The sequence below is a fragment of the Oryx dammah genome, unplaced genomic scaffold (assembly GCF_014754425.2).
Source record: "Oryx dammah isolate SB20612 unplaced genomic scaffold, SCBI_Odam_1.1 HiC_scaffold_1, whole genome shotgun sequence".
NCBI lineage: Eukaryota > Metazoa > Chordata > Mammalia > Artiodactyla > Bovidae > Oryx > Oryx dammah.
The window spans coordinates 95,891,758-95,900,261 of NW_024070185.1; the positions used below are offsets into that span (position 1 = coordinate 95,891,758).

The 8,504-nt window shown below is 42.7% G+C and overlaps 1 non-coding gene across 1 annotated transcript; it reads right to left on the reverse strand.

The window, feature by feature from the left end:
* Positions 1–7,348: 7,348 nt before the first annotated feature.
* Positions 7,349–7,455, reverse strand: LOC120867968. The gene has a single exon (XR_005722100.1). It is a non-coding gene; the product is annotated as a U6 spliceosomal RNA (small nuclear RNA).
* Positions 7,456–8,504: the final 1,049 nt, after the last annotated feature.

The following is an 8,504-nucleotide window of genomic DNA, read 5'->3' on the forward strand; positions in this document are numbered from 1 at the left end:
CTAGTCTGCTTGTGTCCATGGCATGTTCTTCCTCCCAACAGTCTATGCTTTACTTACAACTAGAATGTAAATTCTGTGACAGCGGGTGGGTTTTTTTTTTGTTTTGTTCACTGATTTATTCCTCTGTAAACATGCTTGGTCCCATAGCAGGTACTTCATAAATATTTGTTGAATGAATGCATGAACAGGGCAAGCCACTAAAAAATAAGGAGAATCAGCACATATAGTCTTGAAAACAGTCATTGGTTACATTATCTCCACTTTACAGACTAATAAATGGAAGCTCAGAGAGATTAACTAATTTGCTTATGTTTATACAGTGGGTGTGTTTATGGTCAGAAGAAATCAGGCTCACAATTTTCAAATCCATATTCTTTCTATTACACTACAAAGCAGGATACATGTGAAAAAGATCCTAAAGTTTCAGCCTGAATTTTTTTCTTTCAATTTTTTTCTTTCCTTGTCTAGTTCCTTCAGGCTTCATCCTCTGTCAGGATGGTTGGGTAAGAGGATGCGTACCCCAGTGCACAGCCTACAGAAATCTGTCCCGTGTGCTGAGCCTCGGCTCTGTGCCCAGAAAGGACCTTCTCTGCCCCCCTCTCAACTGGGGCACAAGAGTGTGGACAACCAGGCCAGGGAGGCCTGGCGTTTCATGCAAACGTCTGTGCCTTTGAGGAGTCCTTTGCCTTCACGTCCCAGTCTCTCCTCCCCCATCAGGCAGACTCCCATCTCTAGTCTTTTGAAACAACTTTTTTTCCTTTCTTCACACAGCTTTTGTCTTCCTGCACTCAGTTTGACGTTGCGTCTGGCCACATGGGCCATGCCGGCTATTTTTACTGACAGCAGCCACCAGCCCATATGTTTCCCATTACCACAAACTGTTACCTTCTTTGAAACCATTTTGTAAATGAGCAGGACTGCAGACAACCAGGAGGTCAAGTCCACGTGGCCACTCACAGGGCTCCCAGGATTGGCCTGGACAGGTATGTTGGTCTTGATGAATGTCTTTGAAACCAAATTGGGTTGGACAAAATGCTGATTAATTACTTCATGTTTTTTTTCTTCCTTTTTTAAAATCCCCTTCTTCTCCTCTGTGTTCAGCTCAGTAGGTTTTCAACAGGGTCAAGTTTCAAAGGCAGGCTGCTTTTTACAGGGACATGAATTTGAGTTTTGTTTCTTTCCATTTGGGGAGCTCGCTCCAGGATGAAATCTCGATGGGAGATGAGGCGTGTTAACCCCACAGGGAGGGCTGGACAGTGACCACAGCTGTCAGTGCAAAGTAGAGAGATGTATGATGTGATGAGCAGGATCCTGAGCATTCCCTACCTCCCGGAAGATGATGAGCGACTCCAGGGCTTTGATACTAACACCTCCTTTATCACGTAGAACACTGGAATTCACAAAACATCTCGAACACGTTATTTTATTTGAGCCTCACCATCTTGCTGTGATATTGGGCTTTTTGTTTTCATTTTACAGATGAGGAAACTGAGCGTCGAGTGGCTAACTGGTTTGCCCAAAGCCGTGTGGCCAGTAAGAGTCTGAAAAGAGATTTAACCTTAGTTCCTAGACTGCAGGCCACAGCTTGGGCCCCAGCAGAACAGCTGCCTGAGTGACTTGAAACAGTGACTTGAAAACCAGGTAGGGCTTATTCAGAGAAGCAGCTAGCAGCTCACAGTGGGGCCTGATGGGGCTTGTTGCAGCAAAACTGGAAGCTGGCACTGAGACCCAGGCTCACAGGGTACTATAAAGCTGCCGCCACTCTGGCTGGATGACATTGAAATAGACACAGACAAAGGGCTTCTTCCTGCAGGGCGGAATGTCACCGGATCAGGGCCCAGGAGCTGTTGTCGTGCACTGAGGGTAAGCCTTCCAGAGCAGGAGGTAGGTGAAAGGGGAGCTCGGGGCTGAGAATGAGATTGGACGCTGGCCCAAGTCATTCTGAGATCCCTTCCAGCCTGACCATCTATGACTCAGGATGGATCCACCTACCAGGCCGTACAAGGTATTCTTGGCTCCTCTCTCCCTTTCCTACAGTTTTCCAGTCCTTTTAGCTTCTCAGATGTACACAGCTCTTTCCTGCTTCAAGGTTTCTGGGTGTGTCATTCTCATTACCTAGAACCCTCTTCCCTATTCTTTGCAAACCAGACTTTCCACAAGAATGTCCCCATCTCAGAAAGTCCTTCCTTGGCCACTTAAATGGGTTGGATAGTGAGTGCAGCCCCCTGTCCCCAAACAAGATATGTTTATGTCCCAACATTATGTCCTAATATGTTTCCCAACTGGAAACTCTGAAGGTGACCTTGGAAAACAGGTCTTTGCAGGTATAATTAAGTTCATCCTGAAAGGAGACAATCCTAGATTTAGGATGAATGTTAAATCTAATGACAGGTGGTCTTATAAGAAGAGGAGAAAACACAGAGACACACAGGAAGAAGAAGGAACACAGGTGATAGGCAGATGGAGGCAGAGATTGCAGTGAGAAGCCAAGCCAAGCAAGGCTGACAGCCACCAGAGGCAGGACAAAGCAAAGCAGGAGGCCCTTCCCCTGGAACCTTTAGAGGGAGCGCAGGCCTGCTGACCCCTGGATTTCAGGCGTCTGGTCTCTACAACTGTGAGAAATAAATTTCTCTTGTTTAGTAGCCACCAACTGTGTGGTGATTTATTATAGTAGCCCTGGGATCTAATTTAAGCAGCACTGCCACCCTCCACATACACAGGGACACATATTCACTAGTCATTCCCTTTTGATCCTCTCATGTCAGTGATCAATTTCCAAATAAACCATCATCTGGGATGACTTGTACACTGTCCTTATTCCCACTTCTTTAGGGCAGAGACCATGCCCATGTCATCCTTCTCACCTTCAGGCAGTTCCCAACACATTCCTAGGTACAGAGTTTGTTATTTAATCACTGAGTTGTGTCTGACTCTTTGCAACCCCATGGGCTGTAGCCCACCAGGCTCCTCTGTCCACAAGAGTCTCCAGGCAAGAATAGTGGAGTGGGTTGCCAGGCCCTTCTCCAGGGGCTCTTCCCAACCCAGGGATTGAACCTGGGTCTCCTGCACTGACAGACGGATTCTTTACCATGGAGCCACCTGGAAAGTCCAGGTACCGAGTAGGTGCTCGAAAATACTTATGAAATAAATGAGGCCTGAGTTTTCTAGTTTCATATCTCTGCCTCCACCCCACTCCAACCCACTCCTCACTGCCCTCACACTTCTCAGCTCTTTCACACATACAGCCCCCAGCCCAGAAGGCTGCCAGGCCCTTCTTTACCTGCTGTACTCCAGCTAGGTCTCCGAGGTGAAGTACAGAGACTTCCAATGTAAAAGAGAGGATGGGAGGCCTGATTTCTTGGCTGACTTCCCACAGGCTCCATGCTCTTTGGGAGGCCAGGGCCTTGCCTTGTTCCGTCTGTAATCCAGCACCCAGCACAAGGCTTAGCACAGAAAATAACACTTCAAATAAGTGTGTTAACTCAGTGAGTCCACAGAAAGGGACTGTTATAGTCCATTTTTAAAAACATTTTCTTTTTCAGATTTACAGAAAAATTAAAAAGACAGTACAGAGTTTCCATATACCTTGCACCCAGTTTTCTCTCTAATTAACATCTTATGTTAGTATGGCACTTTTGCTATAATTAATGAACTGATACTGATCTATTATTATTAATTAGGGTTCAGATTTCCTTGTTTTATGCTTATTTTTTTTTCTGTTGTTGTTATTCCAAGATCCTGTCTAGGACACCACATTATATTTAGTCATCGGGTCTCCTTGGGCTCCTCTTTTCTTCTTTTAAATGATTTAGCCTCAACTTGACATTAAAAAAAAAAGCTTTTTTCAGTTTTACTGAGTAATTGATATATATATATATATAATATACATATATCACTGTATAAATTTAAAGCGTACAGAATTAAGTTCTGATTTACATATATTGTGAAATGATTGACTTTCCTGGTGGCTCAAATGGTAAAGCGTCTGTCTACAATGTGGGAGACCTGGGTTCGATCACAATGGGTTTAGATAACATCTCTCATCTCATATAGATATGATAAAGAGAAAAAAGCAACTTAAAAATATATATAAATGTTACAAGAGACAAAGGTTTAATACCTCCATTCTTCCTTTTCATCCTCTCCCCAAAACTTTGTTATACTTCAAAGTATATCAACAACTAGTGTTTGCATCATTATAAGCATGCAAATATTATTTACTGTAGAACCCATTAGAATACTGTGATTACATGTTCCTATTTTTTAATTGAAGCATAATTGACTTGCAACACTGTGTTAGTTCCTGGTGTACAACATAGTGATTTTATACTTCAATACATTGCAAAATGCTCACCACAGTAAGTCTAGTTACTATTAAGTATGTCACTGCATAAAGTTATTATAATATGATTGTCTATAATCTCCACTCTGTACATTTTATCCCTGTGACTCATTTATTTTGTAACTGGAAGGTTTCACCTCTTAATCTGCCCCCTCCTTTCACTCATCCCCTGCTTAGGTTCATCTTGACTGTGATGGTTTCAGGCTTTCTTAGTTTTTGATTACCTTGATGTTTTGACGAGTACTGGTCAGGTATTTTGCAGAATGCCTCCATATTGGACTTTAATATTTTTCTCATGATTAGACTGGGCTTATGAGTTTGTAAGAGCATGATCTCACATATATAAAGTGTCACATTGTATCATTATATCATACCAAGCATTCATACTATCAACATGATTTATCATTGTTGATGTTTACCTTGATCACCTTTACTAAGGTAGTATACATCAGGTTTCTCCATTGTAAAGTTATTCTTTTCCCCTCTTCCTATACTGTAGCCTGGAAGGAAATTGCTATCAGAAACTATATTTCATTTTTAAGCTATAATTATGCTTTAATAAGTAGTACCCTAAGTCACATCCACCATTAATTAATTGTCACGACACTCTAAATTGGAAACTGAGAGTCAGGGAGTTTAAACTGTATTCCCAAGGTCATATAGTTAATAAGAATGGAGATAAATTCAGTTTTATCTGAGTCTGCAGTCTGACCTACATGCCCTTTTCATACTGTTATCCTACAGTAATAATCCACTAAATTTTTAACATGGTCTTATAAGTGTCCTGGGTCTTGCTCCAGTGAGAGTGAAATGGAAGCCTAGACTAGCAGAACAATAATTTACCATCTACACTGTCCTTGAAAACAGATTAACATGCAGATCTAGTCTATGCACCAACATAAACCTCTTTATGTCCCCCAACCCCAACATCATGAGCAAGAGTCCCAAACTCACATCAGCTCTGCTTGGGAAGTCAGACTGCAGCTTTGGCAACCTAGCTCAGCTACATAACACATTCAAAGCTGAGAGGAGTGGGAGGGCAGAAAGTGCTTTAGGATTATTTTCAAGGGCATAGGGAAGGAATGCAGTATAACATCCCAAACTTCAAGTGACTTGAAGGCCCAGAGGAAAAAAGTGACTCACCAAAGACTACAGAGGGAGATACTGACAGAGCTGGAATTAGAAATAATGTCTTCAGTTTGGCACAGGTCTGTTTTTATTTGGGACAAGTGCTTCTCAGAAGATGCAAAGTTACGGCTGATCATTGTATGCACTTCGCAGACTTCATTGTTAAGAGCAGGGTCTGAGAAATGAGCTTCGCATCATTGGTGCACCATTGTCTTCATCTGGTGTCATTTGGAGGGCAGTATTGGGACATAGAGCCAATATCCTATGAGCCTCATCTGTTCTCCATGAGAAAAATCCTTAGCCTTCTAGGTTAGCCAGGACCGACCGGGGAAGAAACCACAGGGTATATAAAAAGTTTGGAAGCACCAAATAAAAAGGAGGAGATTCAATGATCCAAAATTTGCTATCTGCCCTTTTAACAAGGAAAACATCCTGTTTCTCACTGAGGCTATTTCTAGAGCTTGGATGAGGACCAGTGAGACACAAACAGCCCTGTGGTCCATATGACCACAAACAGAAATCAGGTAGCATGCATTGGACATGTCTCCTTTTACAGGGTTCTATGAGATTACAATATCAAGGACTACCATGATAAATTAAAGATATCAAAAACTGTTCAGAGAAGATAGTAGATTCTTTTTAGAGTATTTGTGTAATGATGAACTCCATAGTGACAAACATTTGTGGAGAAATTTCTCTTCTATATCATCTCATGGGTATCTTCCAGTGAACTTGAGAGGACTATCCCTATTTTACAGAGGAATAAATTAAAGCTTGCTGCTGCTGCTGCTAAGTCGCTTCAGTCGTGTCCGACTCTGCACGACCCCATAGACGGCAGCCCACCAGGCTCCCCGACCCCTGGGATTCTCCAGGCAAGAACACTGGAGTGGGTTGCCATTTCCTCCTCCAATGCATGAAAGTGAAAAGTGAAAGTGAAGTCACTCAGTCATGTCCGAGCTCTTTGTGGCCCCATGGACTGCAGCCTACCAGGCTCCTCTGTCCATGGGATTTTCCAGGCAAGAGTACTGGAGTGAGGTGCCATTAGGGAAGTTAAATCTCTTGCCCAGGGCCATGAAGTTGAAGCTGGATTCAAGATTTCAACTATGATCTTTTGACAATTTGATGGTGATTATCTTTGTTTCCTGTATCTGTTTGTAACACACACCTGTTGATTCTACATAATCTAGGTATTTTAATTAGGTAAGAACGGAAGAAATAGTTTTAACAGATGGATGAGATATTCTAATTCCACAAATTGAAAACTAAAAAAGAGACGGAGGAGATGAAGGAGGTAGGTGAATTCTTAGGGGAGCTTATTGCCTTACGTGTGTGTTTAGTCATGTCCAACTCTTTGCAACCCTATGGACTGCAGCCCACCAGGCTCCTCTGCCCATAGGATTTTCCTGGCAAGGATACTGGAGTGTGTTGCCATTTACTCCTCTAGGGGATCTTCCTGACCCAGGGATCGAACCCACGGCTCCAGAGACTCCTGCATTAGCAGGCAGGTCTTTACCACTGAGCCTCCTGGCAGGCCCAAAGTGTTAATATCACATTGTTGCTTTAGAGAAGGCCCAAAATGCCAGATACACCAGGGAACTGGCTGAGGAGGATGAGAAGAATAAGGTATAAGAGAAGCTACCACAGGGATGAGGGGAGTTTTAAGATGGCAGATAGAGCAGGGAGAGGTCTTAGCTTTACACCCCTACACCTCTTTGAAGTTTTCTCTGCCTCCCTCAGGCAGACCTCACCTGTCTTCTCTCTGTGCTCTCTTCCCTACTTATTCTGGATAGCTGTTTGCCCCACAGCTCTTCTTTTTTTTTTTTTTTGGTCAGATAGAGATTTTAGTTTATTTTTTTAATTGGAGGATAATTGCTCTACAAAAATATGGAATGCTTCATGAATTTACATGTCATCCTAGTGCAGGGGCCGTGTTAATCTTCTTTGTATCATTGTAATTTTAGCTTAAGTGCTGCCAAAGTGAGCACACCATAGCTGCTTTCACAGGGGTTTTCTCTCTCATTCTATGAGCTTCCCGAGGGCAAGAGTTGGTCTGATCCATTTCCACCAACCTAGCACTGCCTTGCATGGCACAATGGAGATATCTGACTAGTGCTGGTTAGATGAACAAATGAATAATGAATGGATGACAATTGATGAGATGGATTAAAGTCTGTCTTCTTGGGACTTTTCTTTGTGGGGTAAATCTCAAAGTTCTTTTCAAGTATAAATATAAATACTATGTAGAAAGAATCTCAGAAATAACAATGATGTAGGAACACAATGGATCACTAACTGAGCAGGTATGAGAAGGTTGTTCAGTCGCTAAGTCATGTCTGACTCCTTGAGACCCCATGGACTGCCGCACACCAGGCTTCCCTGTCTTTCACCATCTCCCAAAGTTTGCTCAAACTCAAGTCCATTGAGTCAGTGATTCCATCCAACCATCTCATCCTCTGCTGTCCCCTTCTCCTCCTGCCCTCAATCTTTCCCAGTATCAGCATCTTTTCCAATGAGTCAGCTCTTTGCATCAGGCGGCCAAGGTACTGGAGCTTCAGCATCAGTCCATCTTTTAAATATTCAGAGTTGAGTGGGTAGAGAAATCCTTTCGATAATGGATCAAATGGATACAGGGAAGACAACACCACCATGACAATCAATTTTGAGGGACAATGATTGAAAGAGCTGTGTATTGAAGCAAAATATCATAAAATTATAGCAACAGATGGAGAAAATACAAAAAATGCAAATGATATTTTAAAAACCTAAATTCTAAGCGATAATCAACTTCAAAGTGAGAAACCAAAGGACAGGGAGGATTAAACAAGGAGGTCAGTGGAAGAGGCATTTTGCTTCCTCTCCAGGGAGGGCTACACCTGGAAAGTGCCCCCTGCTCACTAAAGGGCAGATTCTGAATGTGAGACAAATGAGGGTGTTTCCAGATGACAAGCAAGTTCCATCGGCTAGTCAAGGAAGGCCACTCATACTCCCGTTTTCAAGACTCCTTTCTGCTTAAAAACAAACTAAAGGAGCTCTC